The following is a 17,629-nucleotide window of genomic DNA, read 5'->3' as shown; positions in this document are numbered from 1 at the left end:
TTTGCTACTAACACAAGTTCACTTTTTTCATATCTGACAAGAGAAACAGATCTCTTCAAGCAGATACTTTGGTGAAGGAATTAGTTCATCAAAACCCCATCAAGTCCCCTCAAATGACAAACACATCACTGAAACTGAAGTAGGGGGTAAGAAGGGGAGGCTGTGGGCATGATGTACACACATTAAATTCAAAAAACTTTGAAAAGAATTGTGATGGCCAGGATTGTGCATGTTCACATAGAGTCTGGGTTTCTGTGGGAACATGGTCTTCTAATCACCTGCTGAAAAGACTCTTATTCTTGAAACAGCCAGATAGGCAAAATTAAAGGCCTATTTTTACAAATCATTTCTGAAAGTTCAATGTCCTCTTCTTTTATTCTATTCACTACCTTCAGCTAATTTTACTGTTATATTAATTCATATTAGGCATGAATGATTACTACATATCACTATTCTAATACCATAGAGGTGGGCTGTTTTCAGATTTGGAAGTAGCTTATTACCCCTAAATAAAGTGCTAATCAGTAGGATATGCATGGATGTTAACTGTGAACAGGGAGACCCTCCCAGGGATTCTTGCCTCTTAGCAAATGCACAAATGCACATATACTCTAGTCAAGAGAATAAAAATCTTTAACTAGTTACCTGGTTTTCAAAAATATTGTCAAACACTAGATTTTCATTATATTGAGAGATTAAAATATCAACCAAAATATTTCTCTTATATTTTTAGCCAGTTAATAGTTTTACTATTATATCTACGTATCTATCTATGATATTTATATATAGATAGATAGGCATCATTTCAGATGTTTATTGGCTATCTAGAATATTTTCTTTCATGAAATACCTATTCAAGTCTTTTGTCTTTTATTCTGTTGGGTTGTTTGCCATTTGTTCTGTCAATTTATCGGAATTCTTTATATATTCAGGATATTCATTTTTTTAGTTGTATATCTTACAGTTTGTAGCTTTTTCCTTTTTTGGTTCTTGTTTCTTCTCCATAGTGCCTTTAGATAAACAGAAGCTTTGACTTTATTTGAATGTAATCTAATTTAGTAATATTTTTCTTTACGGTTAGTGGGGTGTTTTTTAATTCTCTATAATCTGATCATGAAGATGTCCTTGGACATTAACTTTTGTAAGCTCTATAGATTTCGGTTTTAGGTTTAGGTTTTTAATTCACTTGGAATTGACATTAGTATTTATGGTTTGTACAATAGGTTCTCACAGAGATTTGAACACATACTTGCTGCTTTCTGTACTTTTTTATTTTTTTATTGGATCTCTGACCTTCCATCTTGCATCATTTTCTGTCCGCCTCAAGTACATCCATGGAGGTTCTTTTAGTGGAAGTCTGGTGGCAAAATGTTCCCTTCAGTTTCTCTTTTTGGTAAATGTCTTTATTGTACTGTCATTCTTGAAAGACATTTTTTGCTCGTTATACAATTTTAGAATGATAGCTACTTTCTCTTGGTACATCATTCCGCTGTCTTTTGCCTTCCATTGTTGCTAATAAGAAGTTAGATGTAGTTCTGTCTCTTTAGAACTCAATGTCTGCTTTTAAAATCATCTTTTTATATTTGTCGTTTTGACTAAACTTTTTAAAAATTTCATCTGCTTTGGGTGGGAGGCTGCATCTTGCAATTAAGAGTTGGTGTCTTTATTAGTTCTTGAATTTTTTTCTGATATTATATTTTTCAAATACTGTCTCTGCCCACTCTTTATTTTATGTCCTCTACAACTCCATTTACACATATGGTGGTCATTCACACTCTATCCTCTATGCCCTTTAACCCTTTATAATATGTTCCATATTTTTAGCTCCTTTTCTAAATCATGCATGGTTTTTAACTTTATGCCTAATTTTCAGTTTATTATTTTTGTTTCCGTTCTATAGTTTTTCCCTCTTACATTGTATTTTAATTTTTAGTGTTATTATTTGTATTTCTAGTTCTATTTTGTTGTTCAACAAATACATTTTATCGTTCTTTATTGTTTGTCCCATTCACACAACGGTAGGTTTATCTTTCATTTCTTTAAACATGACAAGCATAGGTATTTTATAACTTGTACCAAAGATTATAACATCTGAAGACTGTGAAGGTCTTTTTCTGCTCATAGAACTTTGCTTCCCTGCGTTTGGGAAACATTGGAGGCTTAAGATCCTTTAAGAACTCTATTTGCGTCTTCCACTTGCCTGTGGAACTATTAGTCAACATCTATTTTCATTTAATGCGAAGTTTTAGATTTCAAAGGTAACAAATTTAGGCTGCAAAACTGCATGAGGTCAAGCTGGTGTTTCCAGATGTTCGCTAATATTTTCCCCTTCATCTCAGTCCCATATTTTGTGCTAGCTGATTTCTCTTGCAGTTCCACTTGAGTGTGGCAGAGATTATTTCTGGATCACTGTTATGCACACTTTAGCTTTATGAAGTAAAGATTCATAGTATTAGGTTGGTGCAAAAGTAATTGCAATTACTTTTGCATCAACCCAATAGATTTCATACCTTACATAGGCCTTGGATACTTTTTTCCACTAGACCTCGAGAGTCCTTCAAAATGCAGCCCAACTTCTCAGGCCCAGTAAATGCCCTTATGTGTTTGTTTGTTTGTTTGATTGTTTCTCTGGATTTCTGCCTTTGATTAGTTTTTTCAACCTGAGAATTCCTTGCTTTCCTGCAACTCTTCAGTTTATTTAAGGTCATTAGTATTTATTCAGGATTGTTCTTTCTCCAGTAGATGTCTACTCAGGTTCCTAATCCACAACGTTACTAGAAATGTCATAAATGGATTTCTAAATTATTTTAAACTCTGTAATTCTGCCATTCTACGTTTTCATTTGGATCATTTTCTTCTATCATACTTGCCCAAATTAGGGAAGTAGAAAATTGAAGAGAGTTTGACAAGCAAAATGAATTTTTTAAAAAGTATTCAATAGAACTTATGTATCTAAACATTCCATTAATCCTAATGAGATTTGACTCGACTTTCTGACTTTGCATCATGTACTCTTCTTGAATAGTTTCTCAATATACATTGTATACATTATTTGAAATGTCTCCTTTTTAAGACTATTTTGCTAATTAATTAGACTAAATCTTTTGAGACTGTATTTATCTTTCTCTTAATGAACTTATGTGGTGAAAACTCATGATATATTCTGACCTGATCTCACTTGTAAGGGCACACAACCTCCAAGGGTCTATTTTTATGTCTCTTTCAGTCTTTCCTCCAATATCTCCTAAAATCTGTTTGGAATAGATACGACCTTAAAATCCTCATAACTTCTTCCTCCGTGGATTCAAAGATTGATTGATTCATTCAATTACTGTTGACTGGGGAATTTAAAAGCACAAGTCTACATTTGTAGAACCACTAAATTATCTGAGACAGGTGTTCTTCTAGGTATTAAGACTGATTGATTCGGCTGTGTTCCAGTGGATACTTGGCAAAAAAAAAAAAAAAAATAGCAGAAACTTGAAGTTTGAAGAACATTTCACTTAAATCCTATAACCACACCCAGTGCTAGTAATATCATCAGTAATGACCAGCAAGTCAAGTGTTGGGTTAAGGAATCTTGGTCCAGGGGAAACATTCAGATGTCCTCAAATTACATCAATATTTAAACCCAGCTCAAACTAGAAAGTCACAGAAATTATTTAAAAGAAGTTTATATAAATATCCATTCCATGCCATCCTTGATTTAAATGTCATACTCATTCATTGGAAAAAGAAGGCCCTTAATATTGTCTCTTTCTGCTCTGCTTTCAGGCACCAGGAATAACACACCTATTCTAGGAGGCATGTTCATTCTATACCCAAATCAATGATCTTCTATTCCTCAGGAAGTCAGGATTCTTTCATATCTTCTTGAAAAAGCTGAAGTTCCAAAGAGGTAGGATTCTAATCTTTGCAGGTCCTTGCAGACCCTCTTCAATTCCAGATACAAATGTCTTCTTATAGGCAATGAGGCAGAAAGAAATTACAGAAGTCAGAGTGATACCTGTGACCAAAATTTTGACCTTTTCTAGTTAATTTGGTTTCTCTTCCATAACCTAGTAATATACCAACAAAATAGGGAAAAAAAAGAATTGTCCGACCATTGGAATCATTCGCCCAAAGGTAAACACAAAAACAGTAGTGTATCATTTATATTAAAAAGTGATGTGTTATTTATCTTCTTCCCTAAATGAAAGTGGAGCTAAAAAGAATTATGCTATGGTAAGATTTTCAGCATTTCCATCCCAGTGTTTAGGAGTGGAAAGTCAGTTTCCAAGGAGCTTAAAAAATACCTTTATTATAAAAACTTCATTTCTTAGATTAAAGCTCTACTTCCTCTTTGTTGTATTTGCATTCTTATTGACATTAGAGTTGGAGAAGTAATATATGCCTAGTATGAGACATTAATCCTCCTGTAACAGAGATCCATGAAGATAAAATTTATCTTGATCAAGTTCGCAGCCTCACCTGCCAGGCTTCGAGCTGCTTACTGCAACCACATGCATCTCTCTGCATCCTTAGGATTTCAGTAAAGGTTTTTGATAAATGGGAAGCTGAATGGAAGCCTCCTTCCAAAATTATGCCTGTAAAACACTGGGGAATCTTAATCCCTAAAGGATCATTATAAATATTTAAAATGTATTCTTCCTTGTGCTCACTTTCTGATGTTTCTCATAAGATTCTTTATATAAAAGATCTATTATTCCTATACTAGCTTTTGAAATGTCATTTTAAGTTTCTACTCTGTCAAGTAGGAATATAAGTTTCCTAGGCCTATTGTAACAAAGTACTACAAACTTAGTGGCTGAAGACAACAGAAATGTATTTTCTCATAGTTTGAGAGGCCAGAAGTCCAGAATCAAACTGTTGTCAAGGTTGGTTCATTCTGGAAGCTCTGAGGGAGAATCTGTTCTGTGTCTCTCTCTTTGTTTCTGGTGGTTGCTGGCAGTGTTTGGTGTTCCTTGGCTTTTAGGTTCATCACTTTCAATCTCTCTGTCTTTACATGACCTTCTGAGTGTCAATGTCTAAACGTCTCTCTTAAGGACAACAGTCATTGGATTAGGATCTACCCTAATTCAATATGAATGTGTCTTATCTTGACTACATCTGCAAAGGCTCTATTTCCTAAGGTCACATTCTAAGGTTTCCAAAGGATGTGAATTTTGGGAGGATACTGTTCAAGTCAGTTTACCAGATAAAACCAATTTCATTTTCAGAAACAAAGGATTAAGAAAAGCACTCAGATAGTTAGAAGACGACTCATGACTAAACACTAATCTTTTGCCCTATATTCAGAAGCTGCCTTACTCTGAAGGACTTTTGGAGCTTGTCTTCTGTTCTATTTTCAAATGCAAACATCTACCCAAACAGTCTGTTAAAATCACTTCAGCTGTTCTTTCCCCATTTTTTAACATTTCTCCCTCAGTTTCAGGAGTTTCTAAATCCATAACTCTTGTTCACCCAATCTCCCAAAATGACAACAAAGAAAACCACTTTATAGCTCTTCTCTATAGCATGTGATAAAACCTAGAGGGACTTCAGTGCAAATGGGGTGCTTGCCATTTTATGATAGTGATTTTATATACATATAAGTGTATTTGTTTGTTTTCCTCCTTTGGCACTTTTAAACTTATTTTATTTATCAAATAGATTTTGGCAGCAAAATCTTCAAGGATCATGCCAGCAAAAACCTGGCCAAATTTAAGATTGAGGTTGCATCAGGCTATGTATTAACACACCTGTGAATTGTCCAACACAGCTCCCAGAAGCATAAAATACTCTTTGTCAGGAAAAATTAGTTATTTTATTATACATTTGGTGTAACTAGCCATAGCCAAAGACTTTTCAACACAAACTGAAATCAGCAATGATTTTTAGTTTTTTGTTGTTTCTGTGTACCAACTTAGTTCCTTTCCTACCTGTGGTCTCTTTGTTCATCTGTGGATGTATTAACCCTGTAACTCATATCCACAGGAGATATTCTGCAATACTTCACTCACATAGACACCAGCAATACACCACTGCAGCATCTTCTCTGTAGCAATCATTTTATAAATCACTTATTTAAAAGGGTTTGGACCAGGGAAGCCAACTTTCCCGTGGCTATTATATGACTCATGTTTTAGTACATTTACTTTTTGGCTAACAATACAGTTTAAAAGAGGTAAATGGATTCTTTTTAAATAATTGACAGTGATTTCGCTTTTTATGTCTCATCTCTAGACTATGCAATTTATTTCTTCTCTCCCAGCATTGAAACAACTTCTAGCACTCACATTTATATATTTTGTACACATCATTTGGTAATCAAGTATTCTAAGAAGCTAGCTTTCTGAAGCATAAAATGGCTACATAAATACTGATCTGTGACCTGTAACATTCAATTTCACATCTTTTATTCAGAAATAATGTCCTAACAGGTAACTCAAGATTGGATTGTATGCATTCAGAAATATTAGACATGTAAAGTGAATCTAAGAAGGTTCATTCATTGTAAGTGAAAATAATAGCTTGAGTGTCTTTTAAAATCTTTATTCCTAAATTTGGTCTTTAGAATTCATTATTATTATTATTATTTTGAGATGGGGTCTCACTCTGCCACCCAGTCTGGAGTTCAGTGGTGAGACCTCGGCTTACTTAAACCTCTGCCTCCTGGGCTCAAGCGATCCTCCCACCTCAGCCCCTTGAGTAGTGTGTGCCACCAAGCCCAGCTAATTTTTTGTCTTTTTGGTAGAGATGGCATTTCATAATGTTGCCCAGGCTGGTCTGAAACTCCTGAGCTCAAGTGATCCGCCCACCTTCGCCTCCCAAAGTGTTGAGATCACAGGTGTGAGCTACTGTGCCCAAGTAATTTATTGTATTTTGGGTAGAGATGGGTTTTTGGCATGTTGCCCAGGCTAGTCTTGAACTCCTGAGCTCAAGTGATCAGCACACCTCGGCCTCCCAAAGTATTGGAATTATAGGTGTGAGCCACTGTGCCCAGCCAATTCTTATTCTTTTAATTGATACACAATTGTACATGGATGTGGGGTACATGGTGATGTTTCTATATATACAATGAAAAGTGGTGTAAACTAAAAATAAAATCCTAAGCCTCAACCAACTGAACAGACCCCTCTTGGCCGAGAGGACCCCAGAAAAAACCTAAAACCTGAATTCTTGGCCATGATGGGAATGGAGGTGGGATATGCCTGGTTATCCTCCCTCCCTTTTGGAGTTCAGGCACAACAACTGATCAGTATTAACACTAAAACAGAGACCATAAAACTAAAAATAACTGATTCTCTGAATTATAAATAAGACCTAAGGCCATGCAAGACAAGGGTCAAGTCACAACTGCAGACCATCAATTTGGGTATGTAGCATCCTTATCTTGTTAAAAATAATTTCGACTTTTATTTTAGATTCACTGTGTTAATGTGCTTATGATGTTGGCCCCAGCTGCATCTATGTTGCTGCCAAGGACATGATTTTGTTCTTTTTTATGGCTGTGTAGTATTCCATGATGTGTACCATATTTTCTTTATCCAGTCCACTGCTGATGGGCACCTAAGTTGATTCCATGTCTTTGCTATTTTGCATAGTGCTATGATGAACATATGGGTGCATGTGCCTCTTTGGTAGAATCATATATTTTCCTTTGGGTATATAACCAGCAATGGGACTGCTGGGACAAATGGTAGTTCTAGGTTTGTGACAGGAAACTAAATCTTGGGATCCCAAACTCATTAAGCCAAAGGGAAAAGTTAAGCTGGGAACTGGGTCATGCAAACCTGCCTCCCCCTTTTGGTTCCTAAATAAGATGGCTACAAGATGAAAAGCTACACTCCTCCTCCATATTTTTCCCACAAGGAAATTCCTACCGAGCTGCAAGATCTTTACCCTATGGTGTTTCTATTAATATTTCACCAGGGCAATGTAAGTTGATAGCTTATCTTTACAGGTGTGGTCACCCCCACTGCCCAAACACAAATGCATATCTGATTTTTCCCCTGCCCCATTTTTCTATGTTACCTTTTGTAAAAAGGCAGATTCCCCACATTTTTCTTCTGCCCCATTTGTTTATGCCATCTTTTGTAAAAAATACAGATTCACTGAGCCAGACAAAGGCAAGAATGACTATTTTTCCCTATCCTCCTTTCACGTGAAAAGTGTGTACTTCTCGATATGCTACCCTTTCCCCCTTTAAATTTGGAGCCCTCAAAATCATCGTCAGAAAAAGGCATAGACCTGTCTCCCAGGTGTACATCCTTAACTTTGGCAAATAAAACTCCTAAAATGATTGAGACTTTTCTCATCATTTTTCTCGATTGACAAGTTTTTTGAGAAATCTTCAAACTTCTTTTCACAGCGGCTGAACTAGTTTGCATTCCCAGCAACCCTGTATACGTTTTCTTATACAACCTCATCTGCATCTGTTGTTTTTTGACTTTCTAAGAATTGCCATTCTGACTGCTGTGAGATGGTATCTCATTGTGGTTATGATTTGCATTTCACTGATGATTAGTGATGCTGAGTATTTTTCTCACGTTCATTGGCTGCTTGTATGTCTTCTTTTGACAAATATCTGTTCACATCTTTTGCTGACTTTTAATGGTTTTGTTTTTGTTTTTTGCTGATTAAATTGTTTAAGTTCCTTGTAGATTCTGGATATTAGACCTACCTTTCACCATATACAAAAAAACTAACTCAAGAAGGAGTGAAGATTTAAATGTAAGACCTCATACTATAATAATCTTAGAAGAAAACCTTGGAAACCCCATGCTGGATACTGGCCTTTGGGGAAAAAAAATTATGACTAAGTCCTTAAAATTAATTGCAACAAAACAAAAATTGACACGTGGGACCTAATCAAATGAAAGAGCTCCTGCACAGCAAAAGAAACTATCAACAGAGTAAACAAGCAACCTTAGAAATATAAGAAAATATTCACAAACTATGTATTCGATAAAAGTCTAATATCTAATATCCAGCATCCTTATCTTAATCTAAAACATTGCTTTCTGTTGGCTCCAAGTTTTAGACAGAATCTTACTCCTTTTACCAATTGCAAATTAAAGAATCTCTGAATCCACCTGTAACCTATAAGCTCCCAATTCAAGATATCCAGCCTTTTGAGGCCAATCCAACATATACATTCCACATATTGATTTTGGTCTTTGCCTGTAACTCCTGCCTCCCTAAAATGTGTAAAACCAAACTGTAGTCCAACCACCTTGGGACCACTTATTCAAGACTCTTTGGGTTTATGTTTTCCCCAGGCCACAGTCACTCATATTGGCTTGGAAGAAGCCTCTTTAAAATATTTTGCAGAGTTTGTTTTTTCCATTAACAGTGGTCAGATCAGGATAATTAGCATATCTATTTATGATAATTAGCATATCAAACATTTATCTTTTTTTGTGTGTTGGGAACATTTAATATCCTCTCTTCTAGCTATTTGAAAATATATAATATATATCTCTAGATTTCAAAAAATAATTTCTTACATTAGAGCAAATAGTAGAACGTTAAAGAAGAAACCAATAGGCATGCATTCTGAAATCAACAAAATTTTTTCCATGACAACTTATGTAATCTTGCTTGGGCGTCTAAAGAAATATAGGTTCAAATAAACTGAGCATACAGTCCATACAAGCATATGTAGGGTCAACTTGTCATTAAATCATGAGGCATATATTCTGTGGTCCTTTGGTCCTGTTGCAAGTACAGAGTGTCCTCATACCATCCCTCTTTACTTTCATAACGCCCAGGATGCTGAGAACACTAGACTTTGGCACATTTCTATTTTCTACCACCAAAATAAAGGTTATCTTCCCATCTCCATGAATCCCTGTTTGCTTTAAAGAAATTGATAGCTCAATTTTTAATATAAAGTTTATAAATCAAAATTATTTAACATCTTTCACATAACATGTAACCAGTTTTAGAGGCTTCCAAAGCCTTAATTGACTCTAAAATTATTGTATCCTGTGAAAATCCCAGGCAGCAGGGTATGGCCAGCAGCAAGACACTCCAAGACAAGGGGTCTTAGGAAGTGCCTCTTTATTGGATGTGTGAGGGAGGTCTTGCATATTTCTCACACGTTTTATTTCCATATGTACTTAGTCAGGTCAAGTGCAAACAATTCACCCATTTCCAGAATATTCCTTCTTATATCTGTAATAGAAACTATGCGACTCAACCACTTACCCAACCTGTTGCCTCCTCAGACTGTGGACAAGAAAAGGCCTTGGGTAAGGACTAAAGCAAAGTCTTTCAAAAGTAAATGTATCACTGGGTGTTACGCAGTACGTATTATATGGTCTATGGGTCAAGATTGGGCATAATTTTAAATGCCAGCAATTCACGAATCATACTATTTATAAGGTAGAAGGAAAGAACTGCAAATGAAAGAAACTAGTACTGCTCTGCACAATAAAGTAAAATACAATTTTCACTGTGTGTGAGGATTAACTGAGTTAATATAAGCAAAATGCACTCAGCCCAGAAGTACTCAGTAAGACAATTGCTATCACAAAAAAAAGTTACTGCTAAGTAATTGGAAAAATAAAGGAGCATGTGACTGACACATTCCAAAAGAGAAAAATCAGACTATGTGCACCCTGCATGGTTCTAGCGAAACTGGAAAACCGAAGCAAGTCTATAAAGACCCTTTTACTTGTCCACTGTGCATGAATGGTAAATTCCTAGCAATGAAAATGTAGGGTCCAAAGAAGTATGCATCTTCTAATCACTTTTAAAAGATATTGCTGAAGCCTTCTCCAAAGAAATTACACCAATTTTCACTGCCACTGGAATGAATAAATGTTTCTGAAACTCCACACTGTAAATATATTTATAATTACTTTATATATATTATATTAAGTATAATTATATTGTAATTAAGCTGTTATATCATATATAGCATGTTTTATTTACATTAAATATAACTATTGTTATAATTTTTGCCAATATAATGGGTGCAAAATTACCTTGTTATTACTTGAATTTTTTTTTATTGTATTTGAGGACCCTCATTTTTTCATCAGCTGCCAGTTCAAGTTTAGTAGAATGATCACGACCTCCCCCTCCCCGCTTGATACAAAGAGGCCTAGAGAGAGGAAGAGGGTACCTTTGGGGGACCCAGAGTTTGTGACTAGGCAACTGTATCTTTCCTTGCTGGAAAGGAGAGACCTCTCTTGCTATTTTTATTGTGTTGAAGCCAGAAGAGGTAATTGGGATGCTGCTCCCTGGCTGGGTGGTTGCTGGACCATAGCCTGTACCCTTTGGTAAAAAAAGGCAAAGATAACACCTGGCTGGCCCTCCACTGCTACAGGCAGCTTCTGGAACTAACCAAGTCAAGCGTATTTTAATGGACATAATAACAATAACCTAATTAGTTTTAGTTACTAAAAATCATTTTTAAAATTATAAAATTAGACAGAAATATCTATCTTGTGGTGAAGAAATTTTGACAAAGCAAATGGACATACTTAATTTTTGGAAAGAAATATTTCTCATTCCTTGAGACTCCAATGTTTTGCCTATGCACAAGTATATTTGCATATCTATATATGCATAAACATGTGAAACTATATGTGTGTTTATATGCATGTATCAATGAGATCCTCAATGAACAGAGCAATACTTTTTTCAATACAGCCCAGTTCCTTCGTTCATTGGAAAATCACCTTTATCATCTCATGCAGTTCTATATTTGCTATTCTAACAGCATCTATGGCCGCCCTAGAAACATCTAATTGCTACCTCACTATCACAAGTTTCAATCTGAAATCAAAAGCTCAAAAGTTCCTGTGAAGCCTTGCTGGAAGTCAGACAGTACACACTGAAGGTATATGTGTTAAAATTCTGAAATATTTTTATACCAATTGGGAAATATCTGCTGTTTGAATTTTCTGTCTTGTCCATCCCACCCACAACAACCCTCCTATGATCCCCAGAACTTTCTCATAATCCACCAAACAATGGGTTAATGCCTACTCCCAGAACAACAGCCATTACAATTACTCACACTGTTAAACATTTTAAATATCACCCCTCTTTGGTAGATTCTATACAGCAGGATCTAAATCAAGCTTATCCAACCGATGGCCTGTGGGCCTCATGTGGCCCAGGATGGCTATGAATGGAACCCAACACAAATTTGTAAACTTTCTTAAAACCTGATGAAACTTTGTGATTTTTTTAAAAATCTCATCGGCTAACATTAGTGTTAGTATATTTTATGTGTGGCCCAAGACAATTCTTCTTCTTCCAATGTGGCCCACGGAAGCTAAAAGATTGGACACCCCGACTCTAGATTATTAGAAATAAGCATTCAAATGAACAAAGATCCCTTCATATTCTAGCTTAAGCTTCAAAACCAAACGTTATTTGCAATTTTAGAGGTTTATCAAAATCTCTCCTTTAAATAACTATCTAGAGTTAAATAATTTTTTTTTGAAAGGTGTTACTATTCTGAAAGTAAACTACTTTCACTGAACTGATCTTTAGCCAGTTTTGGTGTTCATTAAAAAAATTTACAGTGTTATGCATTCAAATATGGTAACTGAGCCTTTAGGTTCCCATGGCAACTTGATCATTTCAGCAGGAAATTTTTCTTTTCTTTTTTTTTTAAACTTATAGGTATGCCTGCTCTGTAACAGTTTCACTTAGCTCATCATTTCAGTTATTTCCAACCTATATATCCACCTTTGGGAATTCACATATTCTGATACATTCCCAGGTGGCTATTTATAAAAACATGAGAAACATCATGCTAATATCACCAAGTCCTGAGAAAACCTGTCTTGCATTATGTCATTCTAAGGAGAAACACCATCTTTCTCTCCATATCACAGACTTTTATTTTACATCCCTTGAGAAATTTCATACACTCAGCAGGTAACTCACAGAAGCTTTATTGGTATACCAAAAATACCTAAGTATTGGTGGTCCAAATGCCCCAGTGCCTCATATAAATAGACAAACGAGTTTTCTTTGTGATGAGTTTATTACCCAATACTTGGTTCCTAAACTTAGATGCAACTTAATTGGTTACATCAAAGTCATCTGGGGTCCTTGTTAAAGCAGAGTCCCAGGCTTCTCTCCAATAACTGAATTGGAATATTCAAGAATGGATGCAAGAAATCTGAATTTTTAAGAAGTACTCTGTATGATGTTCATGCCCAGCCAGTCTGGAAAATTCATAACTTATTAATTAATAAATCATTCACAAAACTGGCATGATGGTTTTTAATTAACAACTTGGTTGACTAATTGACAAATGTTACAATCAAATACAAATGGAAAAACCAGAATATTGACAAAAAGGGTTAGCATACAACTGTCATAAGTATCTTACTGTCAGCAATGCAACATACTGATATTTTCTATTATGTTTTATTTCCTTTTTAAAAATGTGTTCATTACAAACCACTTGATTTCATTGCCTATTTAATAAATCTCATCCACAATTTTAAACACAATGACTTAAGGACATTTTTCAAACATTCATGGCTGACCCAGCCTACCTGATTCTGTAGGATCCAGGTGATACCTCAGCATATAGGTGTGCCTGAAAGATAAACCCAAAACAGTGCTGTCATCACACCACAGGAGATCAATCTATTGTTGAAATATTGGATAGTGTGAAATCACAAAAAAATGAATTGGCTCCATGTTCCAAATAGAGATTTCCCTCTTATAAGGACCAGACTACCAGAATCCATGCAGCAACAAAGTCTCTTCTCTATATAGTGGGGGAATAGACACTGACCACTTTTATATTTGAGGGTATCTCAATTCTATGTTTCCCATATTTCATCTTCTAATTGAATGCAATATAATCAATTAGATTATAACATCTATAACTTTTTATTCATAGTTTTACTTTCTACAATTATAAGCAGCTTATTTTGATTGGAGCTTAGAGTTTTTTCCAATGTTAGATTCAATCATTAGTAAATAATTTTTTTAATTACTTCCAGAAATGATTAATCACATCTATTCATGAGAACAGGCCTATATCCATTGTGTTTATTATTGAGTTTACAATGGTTAGAATTGTCATTGCTTCTACAAGTAGTCCCTGATTTACAATGGTTCAACTTATGAATTTTTTATCTTAGGCTGGTGTATCACTCACTATTTTGACATACTATATGGTATTCAATAAATGAGATATTCCACACTTTATTGTAAAAAGGCTTTGTGCTAGATGACTTTGTCTAACTGTAGGCTAATGTAAGTATTCTGAGCATGTTTAAGGTAGGCTAGGGTGTTAGTCCATTTTCACACTGCTATAAAAAACTGCTAGAGACTGGTTAATTTGTAAAATAAAGAGGTTTAATTAACTCATAGTTCAGCATGGCTGGGGAAACCTCAAGAAACTTACAATCATGGTGGAAGGTAAACAGAAATCAAAGCACCTCCCTCATAAGGTGGAAGGAAGGAGAATAAATGCAGGAGGAACTACCACTTATGAAGCCATCAGATCTTGTGAGAACTCACTCATCATGAGAACAGCAAGGGGGAAACTTGCCAGCATGATTCAACTGCCTCTGCCTGGTCTCTCCCTTGACACATGGGGATTATGGGGATTATGGAGTTACAACTCAAGATGAGATTTTGGGTGTGGATACAGCCAAACCATATCAGCTAGGCTAAGCTGTAATGTTTGGTAGGTTATGTATATTAAATGCATTTTCAACTTACAATATTTTTAACTCACTACGGGTTTATCAGGACATAACCCTATCATAAGTCAAGAAGCACCTGTATTAGGCATTAATAAGTATTTGAGTACATTGTACCTACAGATTTCATTGATTTAATTCTAAGAAGTTAATCTCCCTTACATCTAAGTTAGTCTCCCTTTCATCTAAGTTCTTAGAGGGGGCTATGGCATTTTTCATATATGCAAAACATTAAGCATTTAATTGGATTGACTCTAAATAAATTAGCAAATAGGAAAAAATACGGAAGTCAGTAAGAGAGTCAGGTATCAAACATATGCACATTCCATCTCTTAATTTGTTGCTATATTGGGATAAACATAGACAATGAAATTAAATGATTTTATACGCACGTTTAGATAAAAATTCAGAACAACATTTAGAATTATTTCCTTTCCAACATATATAATAGAAAATAAAGCAAAACAAAACAAGCAAATGATAAGGAAGGAGTAACCTAAATGTTCAATAATAGAAGATAGGTTATGTAAACTATTGTAAATTCTACTTAATGTAAATTTATGTAGTTAATATTTGTCAAGGATGTGATAAAATTAAAAGGTATGATATAAAATTTAAAACGTTATTTTACAACTATGCTAAATAAGGCACCTATTAAGGGAGAAAAACATGAAAATAACGGTTATGCTGGGATGAAGTGAGAGACTACACATTTCTAAAATTATTTGCAAATCATTAGAAAATATTTGTTAATTACCATGTCAGCCTCCATTCCCCATTCCTACAGGACTTTGGACTTTCAAGCCAGGTGGCTAAGGTTGAATTGACCTTCTCCCAGGATTCCAGGAATAGGTCTTGCTTAACTTAAGTCTACAGCATATTCCATCCCTCTAGCCAGAGTTATTGGTTCAGGAATAAACATATTCACTCACAATTATATCATGAGGGATAGTTTTCATAACCTTGTGCTTGGTAGCAATTGTCTTAACCTACTTTTTCCTGAAAGCATACCCTGAAGCAAGAATTAAAGTGTTAACATTTTGTTTGTGAGGTGCAAGTCCTTGGCAGGAAAAGAAGAGAAAAATAAATGGAAAGTAAGCATAAGAAAATCAACGTGATTACCACACTACCACTTCACAAAAAGTAAGATGCACAGCAGGTCACTCAGCAGGCCAGAGGAGTAAGGACTATACCAGGATGGACTTACTCTTGGCAACACTTCAAGAGATGTGTCTCTTGTTGACTATCGTGTCACTGCAGCAACTCATAAAGCAGTGGCAAGTACAGTCATGCATTCCACTTCTGCATCTTGTCTTGTCTTAGTTCCCCTTCCCCCTATACCCCAAGTGTTCTGAAATTTCACCCTCCCCCCAAAATATTAACATATTAATATTTGCCTCATGTTTTTCTCTCAAAAGGATTAGCCTAAGACAGATAGTTTTAAAGATTGTTCCCAATTTACCTTCTTCCCTCATTTCCTATGTGGATTGGATGGGGACAGGGAGAGAAGCTGAGTTGTGATCAGCACCAAGATTCCTATGTTTTTATTTTCTTCTTGTCTGAGACATTTTGAAATTTATTGCATTGATAGTAAACATTGCTAGCCCTTGCTTGTCTATGGTTCACTGTTTCCTGTTTTATGTTATTATTGTTTTTTGTGCCTATTGGTTTAGAAAGAGTGAGACTATGATCTGGCATGACTCTGCCATTTTTACCCTGAAGTGCCACCTTGCAAATTTTTAAGCAGAGGATGAAATACTTAGCTTAAGTCTGCAGCATATTCTATCCTTATAGCTGGAATTATTGGTTCAAGAATACACTCACTCAAAACTGATCTCGATGAATTATTTTTGGCCGGCATACAGGGATAGGATACACTAGACTATGCATAATCCAGACAGCCCACTTTTCTATCAGAATTCCTCTTGTTAATTACATGAACTCCCAATGTTTTGAGAATATCAGTTTTTAGTTTTATGGCAAACATGTGTACCACTGTATTCATTGAACTTATTTTATGACATTCAAAATTTTTCCAATCTTATGCAGTTAGATCTACTAATTTTTATGGGAATTTTTATCATTGCTTTTTACTTTTTTCATATCTCAGGGTAAGTGTAATAGGCAGAAATCTGGCCCTCATGACCTTTACTGTTTGTATTATGCCTGTGGTTATGTTATGTGGTAAAAGAAATTTTGCAGATGTAATTAAGGTTACTAATCAGTTAACTTTAAAACGAAGAGATTATTTTGGATTATCTATATAATTATCTATATAATTATTTATATAATTACATGAGCCCTAAAAAGCAGGGACATGTGGCAAAAAAAGGAAGCCAATGAAATTTGAAGCATGAAAAGGACTTGACTCACTGTCGATGCCTTAAAGATGGAAATGGCAATATGAAAAGCATGAGAAGAAAGTAAATTCTGACAACATCCTGAATGAGCTGTTGAACAGATTCTTTCCCAGAGCCTCCAGTAATGAACACAGTTCTGCCAACACCTTGATTTGGGCCTCATAAGACCATGTGCAGAGAAACAGCCAAGCACACTGTGCCTGGACTTCTGATCCATGGAAACTATGAGCTAATAAGTGGCTATTATTTTAAGCCACTGTTTGTAGTAATTTGTTATAGTCACAACAGAAAACTCATACAACGAGTCAAGTTTATATGTAAGCTAGAGAAATGGAGGGACTGTAAATTAAAATACAAAAGCCAGGAAAGACACCAATATCCTGAGTCTTTCTTGTGGAATAATACTCTTCCCTTCAATTTAAAAGAAAATTTGATGAAATTTCATACTAAATGATAAAAACTTACTGGTAGGTTCTAGTAGGAAAGCCACACAGAGGTCAATGCAACATTATTCTTTACTTGAGAATGTTTTCCCTCATCATCAGATAAAAATCAAGAAAGTTTGGAGAAGGGAAGAGTATTGTTTGC

The 17,629-nt window shown here is 35.3% G+C and overlaps 1 protein-coding gene across 1 annotated transcript in view; it reads right to left on the bottom strand.

The window, feature by feature from the left end:
- LOC129493076 (uncharacterized) overlaps positions 1 to 17,150 on the bottom strand; it is a 277,186-nt gene extending 260,036 nt beyond the window's left edge. Inside the window, exons 1-2 of the mRNA XM_055298783.2 lie at positions 17,055 to 17,150; positions 13,518 to 13,561 (exon numbers count right to left, since the gene is read on the bottom strand). The gene's annotated coding sequence lies outside the window, so the exon portion shown is untranslated. The remainder of the gene's footprint in view (positions 1 to 13,517; positions 13,562 to 17,054) is intronic.
- Between the last annotated feature and the right edge of the window lie 479 nt (positions 17,151 to 17,629).

The sequence above is a fragment of the Symphalangus syndactylus genome, chromosome 1, assembly GCF_028878055.3.
Source record: "Symphalangus syndactylus isolate Jambi chromosome 1, NHGRI_mSymSyn1-v2.1_pri, whole genome shotgun sequence".
NCBI lineage: Eukaryota > Metazoa > Chordata > Mammalia > Primates > Hylobatidae > Symphalangus > Symphalangus syndactylus.
Note: the sequence above shows the minus strand (reverse complement) of the source record. Positions and strands in the feature narration are given on the sequence as shown.